Below are 20,115 nucleotides of genomic sequence, written 5' to 3'. Positions count from 1 at the left end.
TTACTTATGTGGAAAAACGTCCACAATTTTTATTAAGTTGGAAAAAAATTTTAAAGTATGATAGTATACCAGATTTTTATTCATATTTTTTCTCATTTTATGTCTGTTTACATGAAAATAAGTCTGAAAATATACACTCTAAATAGTAAGAGGGGTTATCTTTAAATTGTAGAATTACAGATATATTTTATTTTCTAGCTCTTATCTATACCACCACCACTAAGCTGTGACCTATCTGTGCTCAGGGCCGGAAAAAGGCAGAGCCTATGGTGTGAGCAACAGATAGAGGCTGCTCACATGCTGACTCCCAGAGACAGAAGGCTTTGAAATGGGATCTGAGAATTTGCATTTCTAACTCCCAGGTACCACATTTCGAGTAGCCCTGCCCCAGGGTTTTCCTTGACCCCAGTCTTCATTTATCACTTCCCTCCCACCTACACTGCCTCCTATTTGTAATTATTAATGTGTGTGTGTGTGTGTGTGTGTGTGTGTGTGTGTGTGTGTGTGTTTCTTCCAGTACAGCACAGGCTCAGGGAGATCTACTGCTCCTGGCCCCAAGTCGATGTGTGTTTGTTAAAAAAAAAAAATTAACGGTGAGACTTTTCAGGCAAGGTGAGAGGGTACTGAGAAAGATCTGTGGCATCTGCTACTTCTTATGTGGTACCATGATGTTGTAAACTGCTTCACCCAAGTGTGAGCCAGAATCTCTAGGGATGGGCATAGGGAGGGCCTAGGAATCTGCACATTTACTAGTTTTCCAGTAGTAATTCTCCACATTTACTAGTTCTTTGCTCATCAAAGTTGGGAATCTGCCCAGGGAATCAGAAGAAAGAGGATCCTATGGTTTGGTCAGGGAAGACTTTGCACTGAGACAATGAAAATCTCTGGAAAATATAAGAATGTTTTCAAGGAACTTTTATCATAGTTAAACCCATTAACCATTAACATCTGAGTATGAATGAGTACCTTAATTTGCACAGAGATTAGAGAATGGACACAAGATTGATATGATTGGATGAAAGAAACTTTCTACATTTCACAATATACACAAATCAAACCATCATGCTATATGCCTTAAACTTATGCAGTGCTGTAAGTCAATTATTTTTTAATAAATCTGGGGGGAAAAAACAAACTTTTTCAATGTCCAAAGAAACGCTAAGAATCAACATGGGGCCTGGATACTATTTTCCAAAGGAGTTAGGGAAAAAGCACATCATATTCTCTTCAGAGACCTCTTGCTTTCAGGTGGTATTATCCCAAAATAAAGAGGGTTTTTTTAAAGAAAGAAAAAAACTGGCTGTTTTCACTCCCTCAAAAAGACTTTTAAGCAAGCTCCACATTATGGGCCAAGAGGGAGCTGGACTTGGAACATTTGGTACATTGTCCCTTCCCACATGCTACTGTTCCCAGCTGTATCTGCCAAGACCAAGAGTGTTGGGATCTTACAAAAGGCATTTTGAGAGGCCACAACACTTCCTCCTCTTACCCCAACATGAGGCCCTTGATTAAGCCGGAACTAATTCTTATGACAAGTTACAAACCACAGGCAAAAATAATGAAAACACTGACACCACTCATACTATAGGAAGACTTCAGGGAGCTCCTATGACAAAGCCTCTGTTATTCACCCAGTTCTCCTGATGGTTCCCTGTGCTGGGTATGGCAGCCTCCCTAAGCCCTGCATGAGGCAGAAAGCAGAATTTCCACTGTGGAACTAGTTCAGGCTTCTAGCTGATGGTTTTGCCTATTTGACCAACTTTTTTATAGATTTCTTTTCCTTTATATCACCATAAGACAGAGGAAAGAACATTAGACTCAGAGTCAAAAGTTTTGAGATCTATATCCCAGGTAATCATAAATGGGATGCCCTGGAACAGGTTAATTCATTTCTCTAAGTTCCAAAGTATATACAAGTTTATGTGCTTATGTGGGTGTGTGGGTGGGTAGTTGTGAGTGGGTGTGTGTGAGACAGGTAACTAACAGCTTCAAAACTTACATCTGAACACACCTAGTGTAGGGTGATGCCATCCCTCCAGTTATCTATTTGCAGGCATTGATAGGTGTTTCTTTGCCAGAAGAGGAGGATTCAGAAACATGGGTCTAAGGGAAGGAATGAAGACATTCGGGGGTGATGTTTCCACACTGGTCCCTCCACTTTCAATTAGGAGCAACACCAATTGATGGGGAGTGATTTGTCAGCACAGTGAAGCCCCAATGGTGGAGTACGTGAGGAGTGGCTCTTAAGTCCAAGTGAGACACTCTCAGGGGACCCCAGAAATAGAAGAGAAATCACTAAGAGAGCTCTGAAGTTCCATGCCAAGGAAGGACTGAACACCTTCAGAACAGGGTCATTCCACTTAATGAGATTTCCCTCCTACTCACTGGTAGGCAAGACCTGGGGACATGCAATGGGGAATAAGAACTCTCCTGCCCACACGCACAAGGTCACTATCGGGCTCAAAATTGAATATACATGAAAATAATTTTTTTAAAAGATTTTATTTATTTATGTGACAGAGAAAGACGCAGCAAGAGAGGGAACACAAGCAGGGGTAGTGGGAGAGAGAGAAGCAGGCTTCCCACTGAGCAGGGAGCCCAATGCAGGGCTCGATCCCAGGACCCTGGGATCATGACCCGAGCCAAAGGCATATGCTAAACCACTGAGCCACCCAGGCACCCCTGAAAGTAACTTCTAAACTACAAAAAAGTTCTAGAGATATAAAGAAGCTCCTGCTGCCTTTGCTTTCACAGTACAAAGCCAACAGCCAAGAGATCCTGAAAGCTCAGATCCCAATGGCAGATGGAGCCCTCAGAGCACCCAATGTGGTGGCATCTAAAGGTATCTTTAGGACTATGCATGAAGGTTCTCTTACTTAAGTCCTCAAACTATTTCTAAAGGGCTGACTTGACCCTCTGTAAATTATGAACTCAGCCAATCTACCTCTGATACCAGATCTCGCTTGCTAGCTTTAGTCCCCCTTTATCTACATATAGGATAATACTATCTGAATACAGACATCTTCAAATCAACATTCAAAATTAAACTCATCTCACTTGATTCAGAAAGTTTAACTACCATTAAATATACACATCTGCAGTTCTCCCAGACTCGAAACTCCTTAAAGACAATGACCAGCTCTTATGTGTCTTTGTATCTCCAATGAAAGATAATAGATTCTCAATAGTGGTTGGTTACACTGAAATAAAGTATTTAGCATTAGTTAGGAAAATGCTAGCTGCTATAACAGATGCCAAAATCTCAGGAATTTAATATATTATTTTATGTGTACTAAAGACCAATATGGAGGTTCCTGGCTACGGGGCAGCCTTCAGCATGCTCATTTGGGATCCAGGATAATTCCATTTTGTAGCTCTGACCTCTTTCAAAGTCTTAAGAGTCTTCTGCATTCAGTCATTAGATGGAGTGTATGTGAGAGAGACTGACATTGCTTGAAAAGGTCCCATTTTTTTTTTTTTGCCCATTTCCTTAGCATAGCTAGTAATTACACCACTTCTCACTCTCAAAAGTGTCCAAATTTAGAGATAAATTATGTTACTCTGCTCATAAACCATCTCAAATAATCTATGAGTCCACCATAAAGTTTCCAAGGCTCACATTTTTCATCATAGGTAACTGAAAACCTAGCTTAGTGTAAACACTGTAACATAAAGAAAAGGTCAATAGTGGCATATTCCATTTTACCTGACCACCATCTACTTCCCGTACAGTCAGTCAAATACATTCTTTGAGGCTTAAAGTTCACTACAGAGAAACCATAGCCTTCCAGAATATCCCTCCTCTGTGTTGTATCAAAGCAGTACCCTCAACATGAAGAGCAGTGTCAGACACTGAAAAGCACAAGTGTTCTATTCCAGCCATCACTGAATCTCTGCTTTCCTGGAAATGACTACATCTTCAGAAGGCATTTTATTAAATGAAAAATAAGAGAAAAGAACAAATAAAAAAATGCCTATGATCCAATCAAAAACCCATTAGTTATAGCACTGAACACAGGAAAAATTAAAAAGTCAAGACATGGAGTGCATGGGTGGCTCAGTCAGGTACATGACTGCCTTCAGCTCAGGTCATGATCCCAGCGTCCTAGGATCAAGCCCCACATTGGGCTCCCTGCTCAGCAGAGAGCCTGCTTCTCCCTCTCCCTCTGCTCCTCCCCTGCTTGTTTGCTCTTTCTCTCTATCAAATAAATAAATAGGGGCACCTGGGTGGCTCAGTGGGTTAAAGCCTCTACCTTCAGCTCAGGTCATGATCCCAGGGTCCTGGGATCGAGCCCCACATCGGGCTCCATGCTTAGCGGGGAGCCTGCTTCCCTTCCTCTCTCTCTGCCTGCCTCTCTACCTACTTGTGATCTCTGTCTGTCAAATAAATAAATAAAATCTTTAAATAAATAAATACATAAATAAATAAAACCTTTAAAAAAATAAATAAGAAGTCAAAACATTTCTTCCCAATGAAGAATTGCTACCTAACTTAAAAATAAGTTAAAAATAACTTCTCATACAGAAGTTACAATCATACAGACCAGGACCAGCCTGAGACTTACTTTTGCTTATAGTTCTCACTCATAATGCAATAAATAAAGGTTTAAGGAGAATGCTTAAAGATTTAAAGGAAAAGAGTTTAAGAACTCAAGAGAATTTCCTAAGATGGACAGAGATATACATACCATCTGTTAGAAAGTTAGATGAAAGAGATAACCTAAACTATTTGTTAGCCTACACTTTCCTAAATTTAGTTTGAGCATCTTGAAATTATACAGGAATCTCTTTGGAAAATAGTCTGCAATTCAGCTTCACCAATTCAGACTGATTTTCCATGTCAAATGGTCCGAATGAAAGAGGCTTTGCCAAATGTAAAAGATTTCCCCATCTAACACCTTCTCCAGTTAAACCTTGTGAAGGTATTGTTAAGAGGAATATTTGATCAAATGCTTAAGCATTAACCACGTGCAAGGAAAGCCATTAAATGAATGAACCTTCTGTGAATTAAACTGATTTTCTAGAAAATGAAAACAAAATTGAATCCAAGGATAAACTATCTTAAAATCACATTAGACGAGTAAAAACATAAAATATTTCTTCACTGGGGCAATAAAAATTAAATTAGCTAAAAGAGGAAATAAATGCTTTTGTGTTCCAAGCACTTCCATTTACTAGGACAATAGGTACCTATGAAGGAACCAAAACTCTAAAAAGAACTATAATTGTTTCTGAGGATGATGCTTTGTATAGTGAGAGAAAAGTCAGCTTTTTCTCTAAGTAATGTACCAGGAGAAAGAGAATCATACTAAGTGGCTGCTCAAAATTTGGGATAAATAACAGAATTTCAGGGAAATGAACAGTTCACCCAAAAGCAGGTTGCTGGCTCTCTGCCCAGGAGAGGGTGGGCATGTTGGCTCCTCCCTCCCCCCTTCATCCCTCCCCAGGTATCATCAATCTTCCCTTGGATTTAAGTTGCCTCTATACATTTCTGCTTCATATATGGGCTGGTCCAATACACTGTTCAGGGCTCAGCAGCCTTGTAAGAGGACTGAGTCAGATCATATCATAACATCTACAGAAAAATTTTTGTTGTGTCTAGACACTTGTTTTATTACACCAGCTGTTATAATGAAATATTTAGATTTCAGAAGCCTGGAACAATGTTAAAGGTCCAAATTCCTCTTTCCAAGTAGTAACTCAGGGACCTAGGCTCTTTCTATTCCAGTCAATTATATGGGAGAGAGTGCCCATGGAATATCATGCAGTAAGTTTATGGTTCAGCCTAAAAGTGGCACAAATCATTTCCACCCACTGGATGCGATTCAGTTCTATAATTCATCTAGATGCATAGGGAGCCTGAAAATGTAGATTTGCTTTATCCTCAGGAAGGAGAGAAGAACTGGATATTGGTGAATTTAGCAATTTCTACCACCTTGGTTCTTCCCATTTGTTCAGATAGAGCAGTAGGGGGACCCTATGCTTGCCTCATCCCTTGAACATAGCTAGATCAATATCAAATCATTCTGAACATCCAAGAAATCGATCTGAGGACTGAGAGAAAAAACCAAACAACTAGAGAAAGAAAAGAGGCTGTATGGTAAAAGTGTCTGCCACAGAATACAGAGACCTAGACAAAATGCCAAGATGGAGGAATTCATCCCAAAAGAAAAAACAAGAAAAGTTCACAACCAGGGATCTAACTGAAACACATAAGTAATATGTTTGAATCAGAATTTAAAACAACGATTATAAGGATACTAGCTGGGCTTGAGAAAAGCCTAGAAGACACCAGAGAGTACCTTACCACATGACAAAAGACCTGAAAACTAGTCAGGCAAAAAAAAAAAAAAAAAAGCCACAACCTAGATAAAAAACTAACTAGATGTAATGATGACAAGGATGGAAGAATCAGAGGAAAGAATACAGAAGATAAAATTATGGAAAATAATGAAGCCTTAAAAAAGAGGGAAAGAAAAATACTGGATCACAAATGTAGACTTAGGGAACTCTGAAACTCCATAAACTGTAATAACATTTGTATCACAGGAACCCAGAAGAAGAGAGAGAACAGGCGACAGAAGGTTTATTTGAGCAAATTATGGCTGAAAACTTCCCTAACCTGGGAAAGGAAACAGACATCCAAATCCAGAAGGCACAAGGAAACCATATCAACATAAAAAAGGCGGGGGGGCAGGCCAACACCAAGACATATTACACTTAAATTTGCAAAATACAGAGAAAAGGAAAAAAGAATGAAAGCAGCAAAGAAAACGAAATTCCTAACTTACAAGGGAAGACAAATAAGGTTAACAGCAGATCTCACCACAGAAACCTGACAAGCCAGAAGGTAGTGGCATAATATATTCAATGTGCTGAATGGGAAAAATATGCAACCAAGAATACTTTATCCAGCAAGGCTGTCATTCAGAACAGAAAGAGAACATAAGAGTTTCCAGACTAACAAAAACTAAAGGAGCTCATGACCACTAAACCAGCCTCATAAGAAATACTAAAAGGGACTCTTTAAGTGGGAAAGAAAAACCAAAAGCAACAAAGACTAAGAAGGAACAAAGAAAATCTCTAAAAAAACGATTTTACAGGTAATACAATGGCACTAAATTCATATGTATCAATAATCACTCTGAATGTAAACAGACTAAATGCTTCAATCAAAAGACACAGGTATCAGAATGGATAAAAAAAAATAAGACCCAGCTATATGCTGCCTATAAGAGACTCATTTTAGACCTAAAGATACCAGCAGATTGAAACTGAGGGGATGGAGAACCATTTATCATGCTAATGGATAACCAAAAAAAAAAAAAAAAAGCCAGAATAACCATACTTATATTAGACAAACTAGATGAAGACCATAACAAGAAATGAAGAAGAGCATTATATCATATAATAAAGGGATCTATCCAACAAGAAGCTCTAACAATAGTAACATTTATGTGCTCAACTTGGGAGTATCCAAATATATAAACCAATTAACAACATGAAGGAACTCATTGATAATAATACAATAATAGGGGACCTTAACACCCCACTTATGGCAAAAGACAGATCATCTAAGCAGAAAAATTAATAAGGAAACAAACTGAACCAGTTTGTTTTCATTCTAAAACATCCTAAAACAGCAGAATACACATCCTTTTTGAGTACACATGGAACATTCTCCAGAGTAGATCACATACTGGGTCATGAATCAGGCCTCAAGAAATATAAAAAGACTGAGATCATACCATGAATATTTTCTGATCACAACAATGAAACTTGGCCAACCACAAGAAAAAATTTTGAAAAACCATAAACACATGGAGGTTAAAGAACATCTTACTAAAGAATGAATGGGTTAACCAGGAAATTAAAGAGGAAATTTTTAAAGATACATGGAAGCAAATGAAAACAAAAACATGACAGTCCAAAACCTTTGGGATACAGCAAAAATGGTCATAAGAGAGAAATATGTAGCAATACAGGCCTACCTCAAGAAGCAAGGAAAAATCTCAAACACACAATCTAAACTTAACACCTGAAGGAGCTATAAGAGGAATAGCAAATGAAGCCTAAAGCCAGGAGAAGAAGGAAAATAACAAAGATTAGAGCAGAAATAAATGATATGAAATTATAAATTAAAAAACAGTGCAATGAAAGTAGGAGGTTCTTTGAAAGAATTAACAAAACTGATAAATCCCGAGCCAGACTTAACAAAAAGAGAAAGATCCAAATAAAATCATCAATGAAAGAGAAGAGATCACAATCAACACCACAGAAATACAATTATAAGAGAATATTCTGAAAAATTATATGCCAACAAATTGGACAACCTGGAAGAAATTCCTAGAAACATATAAACTACCAAAACTGAAACAGGAAGAAATAGAAAATTTTAATAGACCCATAACCGGTGAAGAAATTGAACCAGTAATCAAAAATCTCCCAACAAAGTCCAGAGCTACATGGCTTCCCAGGGGAATTCTACCAAATATTTAAAGAAGACTTAATACCAATTCTTCTAAACTGTTCCAAAAAACAGAAATGGAAGGAAAACTTCCAAATTCATTCTACAAGGCCAGAATTACCTTGATTCCAAAACCAGACAAACACCCCACTGAAAAGGAGAATTACATGGCAATATCCCTATGAACATAGATGCAAAAACTCTCAACAAGTTACTAGCAAATCAAATCCAAAAGTACATTAAAAGAATTATCCATCACAATCAAGTGGAATTTATTCCTGAGCTGCAAGGGTAGGGCAGTTTAATATTCACAAATCAATGTGATATACCACATTAACAAAAGAAAGGATAAAAACCTTTGATCCTCTCAAGAGATGCAGAAAAAGCATTTGACAAAGTACATCATCAGTTCTTGATAAAAACCCTCAACAAAGTAGGGATAGAGGGAACAAACATCAATATCATAAAGGCCATATACAAAAGACCCACAGCTAATATCCTCAATGGGGATCCTAGCTTCAGCAATCATTCAACAAAAAGAAATAAAAGGCATCCAGACTGGCATGGAAGAAGTAGAACGTTCACTATTTGCAGATGACATGATACTATATGTAGAAAACCCAAAAGATTCCACCAAATAATTGCTAGAACTGATAAGTGAATTCAGTAAAGTTGCAGGATACAAAACTCAATGTACAGAAATACTTATATTTCTATTCATCCATAATAAAGCAGATGGAAAAATCAATTTACATCTTATAGTTGCAGCACTTACCATTTACAATTTATATATACAATTGCACAAAAAACCATAAGATATCTAGGAATAAACCTAACCAAAGAGGTGAAAGATATGTACTCTGAACTACAGAACACTTATGAAAGAAGTTGAAGAGGACACAAAGAAATGGAAGAGCATTCCAAGCTCATGGACTGGAAGAACAAAGAGTGTTAAAATGCCTATACTACCCAAAGCAATCTATACTTTTAATGGAATCCCTATCAAAATACCTCCAGTATTTTTCACAGAGCTAGAACAAACAATCCTAAAATTTGTATGAAACCATAAGGGACCCCGAATAGCCAAAGCCATCTTGAAAAAGAAAAGCAAAGCTGGAAGCATCATAATTCCAGACTTCAAGCTATATTACAAAGCTGTAGTCATTAAGACAGCATGGGACTGGCACAAAAACAAACATACAGATCAATGGAACAGAACAGAAAACCCAGATTATAGACCCATAACTATATGGTCAACTAATCTTCAAAAAGCTGCAAAGACTATCCAATGGAAGAAATACAGTCTCTTCAACAAGTGGTGTCAGGAAAACTGGACAACAACAAGCTGAAGAATGAAAATAGATCACTTTCTTACACCATACACAAAAATCAATTCAAAATGGATGAGAGACCTAAATGTGAGACAGGAAACCATTAAAATCCTAGAGAACACAGCAGCAACCTCTTTGACATCAACCACAGCAATTTTTTAAATAGACATGTCTCCAGAGCCAAGGGAAACAAAAGCAAAAATGAACTACTGGGACTTCATCAAGATAAAAAGTTTCTGCACGGTGAAGGAAACAATCAACAAAACTAAAAGCCTATTGAATGGGAAAAGATATTTGCAAACATAGTATCTGATAAAGAGTTAGTATCCAAAATCTATAAAGAACTTACCAAACTCAGGGCACCTGGGTGGTTCAGTCAGTTAAGTGTCTGCCTTTGGCTCACGTTATGATCTCGGGGTCCTGGGATGAAGCACCATATCAATCTCCCTGCTCAGCAGGGAGCTTGTTTTTCCCTCTCCCTCTGGTGTTCTCCCTACTTGTTTGCAGTCCCATGCATGTTCGATTGCTCTCTCTGTGTCAAATAAATAAAATCTTTAAAAAAAAAAAAAAAAGAAAACTTATCAAACTCAACACCTAAAAAACAAAATAAATCCAGTTAGGAAATGGACAGAAGACATGAATAGACATTTTTCCAAAGAAGACATACAAATGGCTAAGAGACACATGAAAAATGCTCCACATCACTCATTATCAGGGAAATACAAATCAAAACAATGAGATACCACCATACATCTGTCAGAATGGTTAAAATTAACAACACAGGAAACAACAGATATTGGCGAGGATGCAGAGAAAGGGGAAGCCTCTTATATGGTTGGTGGGAATGCAAACTGGTGCAGACACTCTGGAAAACAGTATGGAGGTTCCTCAAAAAGTTAAAAATAGAACTACCCTATGACCTAGCAATTGCACTATTAGGTATTTACCCAAAGGACACAAAAATTCTGATTTGAAGACGTCCATGCACCCCAATGTTTACAGCAGCTTTTTCCTCAATAGTCAAATTATGGGAGGAGCCCAAATGCCTATCAACTGACAAATGGGTAAAGAAGACAAGATATATACACTGGAATATTATGCAGCCATTAAAAGAATGAAATATTGTCATTTGCAACAAAATGGATGGAGCTAGAGTGTATTATGCTAAGTGAAATAAGTCCAAGAAAGACAAATACCATATGATTTCACTAATATCTGGAATTTAAGAAACAAAACAGATGGAATAGGGGAAATAAAAGTAAAAGAGAGGCAAACCATAAAATAGACTCTTAACTATAGAGAACAAACAGAGTTGCTGGAAGGGAGGTGGGCAGAGGATCACCTAAGTGGGTGATGTTTATGAAAGAGAGCATTTATTGTAATGAGCACTGGGTATTATACGTAAATGATGAATCACTAAATTCTATTCCTGAAACTAATATTATACTATATGTTAAATAACTAGAATTTAAATAAAAACTTGAAATATTAAAAAATCCTTCCTAGTCTATTTTGCACATGAGACGCTGTCAAGAACACGGAAAGCAGTACATTGTACTTGAATAATCACAGGCTAGTGAGAGAGAATAGGTGAATTAGTAATTATGATAGAACATGGTAAGTGCTGTAACAGAGGCATTACCAGAGTGCTGAAGGAACCCAGAAAAGAGTCAAGTTTAGGGAATCTTCAGGTGCATTTGAACTGAGTCTTGAAGGAGAGTAAATAGCTAATGTTCTTTAATCACTTCCCACTGACCCAACACTGCTCTAAGTGCTTTTCATGTATTAATTCACTCAATCACCATAACAACTCTAAGAGGTGAGTAGTCTTACCATTCCTACAAATGAGAAAACTGAAGCATAGAGAGGTTAAGTCACTCACTCAGAGTCTCACCATTGCTAGTGATAAAAGCAATGTTTGGGCATAAGGCACCTATCTCCTGGAATGACTCTCAACCACCACACTGTACAAAAGCAGTAGGAGTTAACCAGGAAAGACAGAGGCCCTCTCTGCTGATGGAGGTTCCAGCATTCTATAGCAGCATAGCAGAAGGACATTTGGAAGTCTGAAGAAACACACACTAGTGAAGTCTGACTACACCCTCACTATCTGTGGTTCTCACGGAGTGAGTGCATGGAACCAGGATTACCACTGCAAAGAAGCCAGGAAGATATCAATACTGGAAAAATGGGCCAGACTGAAGTAAGGAATCCAGAACTGAACAGCAGATAGTCCCTCTAAGAGCCAAAAGCCAAGGAAGGTATAACAAGAAGGTGATTCATTTAATAAAAATTTATTACAATCTTGTCAAGCTCAACACCTATCAATTCAAGCTGAAGTTGCCCCACAGCCAGAAGCTGAAGCTAGGGGATTGTTTCATCTCCCTATGTGTGATCCAGGTGATCCAGGCTTGCAAGTTGTTGCTGTTGCAAGGAAGAGAGCAGTAGCCCATACTTGAGTCCCTGGCAATTTTGAATCCCCTGCAGGATATTCATAGTATCAGACTCTATTTCCCAGATTCCACTCCAACAATATGTCGCAGTTTCCTATGTGTAGAAGAGGGATGCAGTGCTCGTCCACACTGTTTTTCTCCCTTTCTAGACACACAAAAAGTCTACACTCCCTAGCTTCCTCGGAGACAGCCATGTGACTAGTCATAGCCAATGAAATATGTGAAGTGATACGTGTTTTTTCTGTACTATGGCATAAAAACCTGATCTCTAGTCCTGTTGAGATGGCAGCATAATAAGATAAACAGAGTGTTGCCCAGAGAATTGCCTACCCCATACTGGACTTTCTAAAAGCAAGAAATAAGCCTTTTTGCCTTAACACCTGAGATTTCTGGCTTCATTTATTAATTCAACATAATCCACTACTGTATATAATAAATTATATTTCAAGCCTTTGCCCATTGCTGGCTTTGTTTCTAATTCTGTGTCGACCCTGAAACACATGCTACCCTGGTTTCATTATTCAGTCAGGATTAAATCTGCTGTATCTAATCCAGTAGTACATATATGTGGTGACTTCTTAAGTCAGTTATTAATTTTCACATTTTTAAATGAAGCTATAAAAACTCCTTGACCACCACTTGGAATGTCATTGTCTAAAACTGATGTCAAAATGGCCACAGAGTCTGAGCTATTTCCTAACACATCCTCCTGCTCTAAGTGGAAATCTAACAGGATGAACTTTCCAGTAATGAGGCTTGACAACTCTGCCACCACCAGAAGCAGCAGCAGTCAGGCCAGGAGAAAGGCTGCTAATTTTCTCACTGAAGTGTTGATTAGGCTTCTTGCAACTGACCTACTAGTAGAGGGATTCTTACCAGTCCTCATCCTGAACACTTCATGAATGTCTCCTGGCTCCCCTCCACCCACCACACACACACACACACACACACACACACACACACACACACGATAATAGCAAATCATAACACCAATATTTCCAAAAGAAGCTGTGTCCAGTGCCAATACCTCCCATGTTATGAGAAAGCTACATTCAAGAAGTATTAGGTACAAGTTCAATCAGAATTAGAGAGCGTCATCTTTTGGTAAATTCCAATCTATTTAACTTGTTCCCCGAAGGAAAATGTACTGACATCTATAATTCTAGTTTAAATTTAATGACCATGACCCTCAGACAAAACACAGGGAAAACCAAACAAAAATTGTCTTCTGGGTGCCTAGGTGACCTCAGTCAGTTGATCATCTGACTCGTGATTTCAGCTCAGGTCACAATTTCAGGGCAGAGGACTGAGGCCCACATTGGGCTCCACGCTCAGCAGAGTATGCTTGTCCCTCTCCCTCTACCCCCTCGTCCGCCCCACTCATGCACATTCTTGCACTCATTCTCACTCTCTCAGATAAATAAAATTCTTTTTTAATTGCCTTTTAATCTCTAGTACCAGTTGGGCACTCAGACACCAAACATAGGTAGATAGGACAATATACTTCTCCTCATTAGAGTTACTGTGAGAAACAGTAAACTAGGTTTAGCAGCAAAAGAAGTTCAGAGAAAACTGCCTCCTTCCCCTCCCACCACCCCCCCCACCATTCTCAAAACTTCCTTTTCATACTTTGATGATACAATCTGGAGGTATAGATACAGATTACCACATAATTTTTTAAATTATGTATCTTCTAAGAATGATTTTTAACATTTGTTTTTAGTTTGTAAACAGAAATACAACTACAGATTTTTATATGTAATCCCTAATTATTAGTTATAATTATCCGGGCATATAAATAGATGTACATTAATTGGTTTAAATGTTTGTCCTGGCCTTTTTATACTCTGGCTCTCCTTTTTTGATCAATGATTGTACCCCCAACCATCCCTTGATCACTTAGAATTTATCCTCAAGCACTTTTTTCAACAGAGACAAATAAATAAAACCTTACCCAGAACTGCCTATCATAGAACTTTTAAAAAAAACTTTGCCTATCATAGAATATATCTGTTGCTTTCACACATGAAAGACAAGCTGGCTAGGTATAAAATTCTTGAATCACAACTTCTTATGAACAAAATTCTAAAGATCTTGCTTTTAGCAACAGCTATGGTACAGAATGGTACGATTCTGGATGACTTTACCTTTCTTCTTTTGGCACTCTGGCATTATCTATTTGTTCCTCACTAAAAACATGTTGTTATAATGAGAAAAAAAATTAATAAAACCAATAGATCTGTGATGAGTACTGGTTATTTCATTCCCACATTCTGCTGAATATTGAAAGGTATGTCCAGAACTGGTGTAGAAGGAACTCAGCTGTAGGCCACATATAAACTACTGACAAGAGTGATATTACTAACATAGTAATTTTATGATTAACAAAAATCAATGTTTGGATTTAATATCATATTATTTAGGGGAAAATAGTAGTGCATTTGTGACACGTAAGATGAAAATATCAGAAGTTCTCAAACCTCTCCAGATACCCACAAATCAAAATTCTGAAATATGAAGGCCAAGGTCTTGGCAATAATCAAGCTCTAGTTCTAACCTCCCCCAGGCTGCACAAATTTAATCACCTCTTTACTCAGAAAAACAAGAAGCCAACCCCCAAAAAAGAAATATATGAAAACTGATTAGACTTTGGAGGAGGTCAAAGAAGGAATATAGCACAGGTATTAAAAACACACTATCCAGATTCAGATGATCTGATTTCAAGTCTGATTGTAAAACGTACTACTTGTGAGTAATCCTGAGCATATCAACTCCTAAGTACTACCATTTTCTTATTTGCAAAATCAGGATAAGAATAAAATCGCCCTTACAGGATTGTCGAATGAATTAAATTAAATAAAATAAAGCACAATACCTGGCATATAGGAAGTATGAACTAAGTGTTTACAATGAACAAATGAGTGGCACAACATACGAGTTATAGGCTGAACTTATATTATTGGCATGTCCCCCCAGGAGCACCTAATACCATCAAGGTGAATAGGAAAGCAGTCTTACTGCCATCACAAACCAGTTAGGCAAGCTGAAGGAAGATGATGGGGACTGGTTCAAATCAAGAGACTTCTTGGTGCCAGAACTGGAGCCAGCTATTCAGGGCCACTGTGCTGTTTCCTACAAAAACCTACCAAGAAACCCTGCCATAGAGTCTGGCTGTTCAGAGACAGCACCACTGCAGATCTTGTTTCCCAAACATCAAGTGAAGCTGCCCAAAATCTTCAAGGTAAATAGAGGGAAAACTCCTTAAAATATTCTCTACAAAATGAGGGAATCCTACTTCAGTTTTGTTTTGTTTTTATGATTTATTGTTAGGGCACAGGAGATGTTCTGTTTGTTCTTCTTCCTAGGAATTATAAATTTCTCAACTTCCTTTCTTCGAAGGGGAAGTTGGTCCAAACTCACAACTAGAACTCCACATGGAAATTCAACATTGCTGTTTAAAGCAGTAAGACTGAAGAAATAGGTTTTCATTTCACCTAGCATCTTGTCAGAGAGCTAGTCTCCCAGTCCTTTGGTCTCACAATTAAAGTGGTGGGACAGTCTAAATTAAAAGGGTTTTTTTTTAACTAATTAATTAATTAAGTGGGTTTTACTCTCACATATACTAACCCATAGCAGGAAAATCCACGAGGCTCAACACCCCGGAGTATCCTCTAAAGAACCTCTAAAACGGGGAGAGAGCTCTAAGACACAAGCTCCAAAGGTTCCTCCACCTACCATCCAGGTGAGCCTACACACTAGACTTAATCTCTCCAAGGAGAGTATTTGCATCTGCACAGTAGACATGTAATGATACCTACCTCATAAGTTTGTTGTAAGGATTAAATGAGAAAATACATTTATTGTACTTACTGTAGTGCCCTACATGTTTATTATGGGCTCCATTTTCATAGCCAGGCAAGAATAAAAATTGTCTGAGCTCAAGTATAAATGCCGTATCAAACAGTGTACAAAGTCACTGTGCAAGTCCTGATGACTTACATCTGTTTATCTGAAGAACTTTCTGTGTCATAATATACAAAAGACTATTTGTATATTCCCAGGACCAGCTCTTGTTTCACTGTTTTTGTAGAGCCCCTAAAACTTTGTGGCAGTTCATCTTGCCCCTAAGATGAAGCATTTCCTTGCAAGTCTAATGTCCAGTTGACTTTTTTTTTAAGATTTTATTTATTTGTTTGAGAGACAGAGATCACAGAAGCAGGAAGAGAGAGAGAGAGGAGGAAGCAGGCTCTCCACTGAGCAGAGAGCCCGATGCGGGGCTCGATCCCAGGACCCCGAGATCATGACCCAAGCCGAAGGCAGAGGCTTTAACCCACTGAGCCACCCAGGTGCTCCTAATATCCAGCAGACTTTTGATCTTTATTAGTCAAAATCATGAAATAAAACTTTGCTTCCATGTTTCACTGGTAATGCAACTAGAGAAATAGCTATGGTGAAGGCTTGGTGAATTTTAGGCTAAACTCAACTAGAGGATTTTGCCTAGAAATCTCCATTTTGCTCAAGAAAAGCCTAGGATTTTCTCAGAATTTCAGAAACACCATATCACCACCCACACACATAGGGGAGCCTCTTCTAGCCTAGGATGTGGAAGCTCCCAAGACTGCCAGTATCACTAGGCCCAAATGGAACTGGCTAGTTCTGACCTTTGGAGAAATGAACCACAAGGGAGACAGGCAGGCTCATGTACTTGGTCATGGCTGGCTGTGAGCCCTGGATCTCCAGGGTCTGAGTGCATCTCAAAAAATATGGAATTCACCCCAGGTGCACAATAGTAGAGCTAGCAGTTAAGTGGTCCTTACCTCCTTGTGCTTTAAGGGAGAGGCTGAAGCTGCCAGCAGGACCTGTTTGTTCTCCCTACAACTCCTCCTACTCTTTTCCCAAAGTTGGCAGTGGTGAACGGGACTGGAGGCTCAGATCTGCAATGGGACTGAGCAAATGCTGTGGTTAAATAATACCTGGAAATAGTTATTACTCAAAATAGGAATCACAGCCAACCAACAAACCAAGCTAAGAGGTTCACACTTTAATACCTGCCTTCCTATGACCTTGGTAATTTGTAGGGGAACATTCTAGTCATGTCACTGCCCTCTCGTCTGTATCTCTGCCCATTTTCTCCCTAGATATCCACCTCAAATTCCTTGTATATCGTTCCTTCTCTCCCTTTCAAATAGAAACTGAAAGCATGACAACATAGGGCTAAAAAAAAAAATGCAAACACAATGCTAGTAACACACTTTATATTAAATTTGCAAAATAATAATTTAGATGTGCTGTCCTTGGAAGTGAGGCACATTCATGGTAAAGGATCTAGTTCAAAGACCCAGCACAAATAAATAAGATTGAAATTTTCACACTATTTCTTATGAAAGCAGAATTGAAAGGCACTGAGTCATAGTACATCAGGCATAGCTTCTCTCTCTCTCTCTCTCTCACTCCCCCCTTGTGTATGTGTTTTGTTTCTTTTCCTTTGTCATTGAGATAGAGAGAGGTATCAGTACCTCCCATTCAGGAGCCCATCATGGCCAATGAACCCACCACAACCAGAGAATCTTCCTTTCCACAAACCTCATACTATCACATCACAGAACAAAGGCAGGAGGCTCCATCCTTTACATTTATTCACTGATGCAAGAATTCTGCCCACTCCTTACCCACTGTCTGATTTCTCACCAAAGGAGCATTTGTAAGTTGAAAGATTTATACCCTGTGAAATATTTCACTTGTCATCAGCCAGGGGTTCCAGGCTCCCTGGATGTGCTGGTCAGTTCCAGGAAGGCTCCCTAAGCTTCCTTCATAGGCAAGACCACACTGCTCCCAAGTGGCTTCTGTAGAAAAGCAGGAAGCCAGAAATGGCTGGGACTAGGATGCTCTTCAGACTCACCAGGGCCTGCCTCACTGCTAAAGAGCCCATCTCTATAAACCCAGCCCTAGAACCTTCCAAGTGGTCATCACACTTGAAACCTCAGCCTCTCACAACTCGAGAAGTTTGTCATGTCAAGGAGGGCAATCGTTCCATATTTTTAATACACTGACAAAGCTTCAGGCTGGTCTAACAAAAGAAGGTCTAGCATTCAACCTAGGCATCAGAGTAGTGGGAGTCTGTTAAGATACAAGTGTAAGGAGGCCCTACCCACCCACCCATCCACCCCCACGCCAAAAAGGCAAAAGGAAAGAGAAGGCCAAAGTAACTGGAGACTAAAAATGCGGTATTTGTACCTATTGCATAGGACTGTTTGCACCCCAGAGGCAGCTCCTTACTTCTTATGAAATCTACTTATGGTTTCTGAGGGTAAAGCTGTCTTAATAAGCAAAATCTCCTTCAAGTTCTTCTTTTCTCAACAATTAAAAATGCAAGCTATCCTTATAATTAGTAATTCTTGTAATTTTATTATTTTGTTTTTGTGATTTTGTAATTTTGAGTGTTATTGCACCACGAAGGGGACTGACCTTTGTTTCTAGTATTGTGATCAGTTGTGCTCCAAGTTTAGAGCAATATCACCTCATTAATTCTCAATTGACAGGAGAAGCTTGCTAAGATAAGATGCCTCCCAAAAAAATTTCTCAGAGTTACCACCAAGCCCTTCCAATGCCTGAATCATCTGAGGAATTCTTAATGTTTCAAAAGCCCCAGCGGCACTCCAAATCAATTAAATCAGAACCTCTGCAGGTGGCTCTGGTCATCAGTGTTGTCTGAAGTTCCACAGGGGCTTACAAACCGCAGACAAGTGTTAAGAACCACTCCCCTGGACTGGGATTCCTGTTTCTAGCTGCACCTAAGAATCAACTGGGGAAACTCTAAACAATACCCATTCGACAACCCCATCCCAAACCAAGCAAAACAAAATCTCTGGTAACGGCGCCTGAGTGTTTTAAGCTCCCAAGTTATTCTGGAGTTATGGTGACTGATTAAATGGGTTGGTTACAAAAACGTCTTCAGAAAAAGAAAAAAATGAGAAGTAAAGACATATATTTTAAACAGGCATAATACCAAATCCTACCTTTCAGAAATAACCACAAGTTACCCCACTTCAGCTGAGGTAAAGAAGGCGGTAATGAGAAAATCTATAAATAAAAATATGTGGACTCACAGTTCTTGAATTCAAAGTCTCCACCACCTTCCCAAGCTTTCCCCAAGCTGTTCTGTGGCTGAGAGGTGGCGCGCGCCAGTCGCGCAAGCCCATATATACGCACGCATGCACCTATGCGCACGTGAGCGCACGCACACGCACGCACGCATTTACGGACATACCCTCCTCTGAAGTTGGTCTGGGGAGAGTCCTGCCCTTTTTACCAATAAGGAGGTGTTTTATGATTTCATTTTTTTTTGTTTTTAAATTTTTATTTTAATAAACATATAATGTATTTTTATCCCCAGGGGTACAGGTCTGTGAATCGTCTGGTTTACACATTTCACAGCACTCATCATAGCCCATACCCTCCCCAATGTCCATTTCCCCACCACCCTCTCCCGTCCCCCCTCCCCCCCGCAACCCTCAGTCTGTTTCTTGAGATTGAGTCTTTTATGGTTTGTCTCCCTCCCAATCCCATCTTTTCATTTTTTCTTTTCCTACCTCCTCCCAAACCCCCCCACCTTGCATCTCCACTTCCTCATATCAAAGAGATCATATGATAGTTGTCTTTCTCCAATTGACTTATTTCGCTAAGCATGATACCCTCTAGTTCCATCCATGTCGTCGCAAATGGCAAGATTTCATGTCTTTTGATGGCTGCATAGTATTCCATTGTGTATATATACCACTTCTTCTTTATCCATTCATCTGTTGATGGACATCTAGGCTCTTTCCACAGTTTGGCTATTGTGGACATTGCTGCTATAAACATTCGG

Source organism: Martes martes, assembly GCF_963455335.1.
Source record: "Martes martes genome assembly, chromosome: 9".
NCBI classification, from domain to species: domain Eukaryota; kingdom Metazoa; phylum Chordata; class Mammalia; order Carnivora; family Mustelidae; genus Martes; species Martes martes.
Note: the sequence above shows the minus strand (reverse complement) of the source record.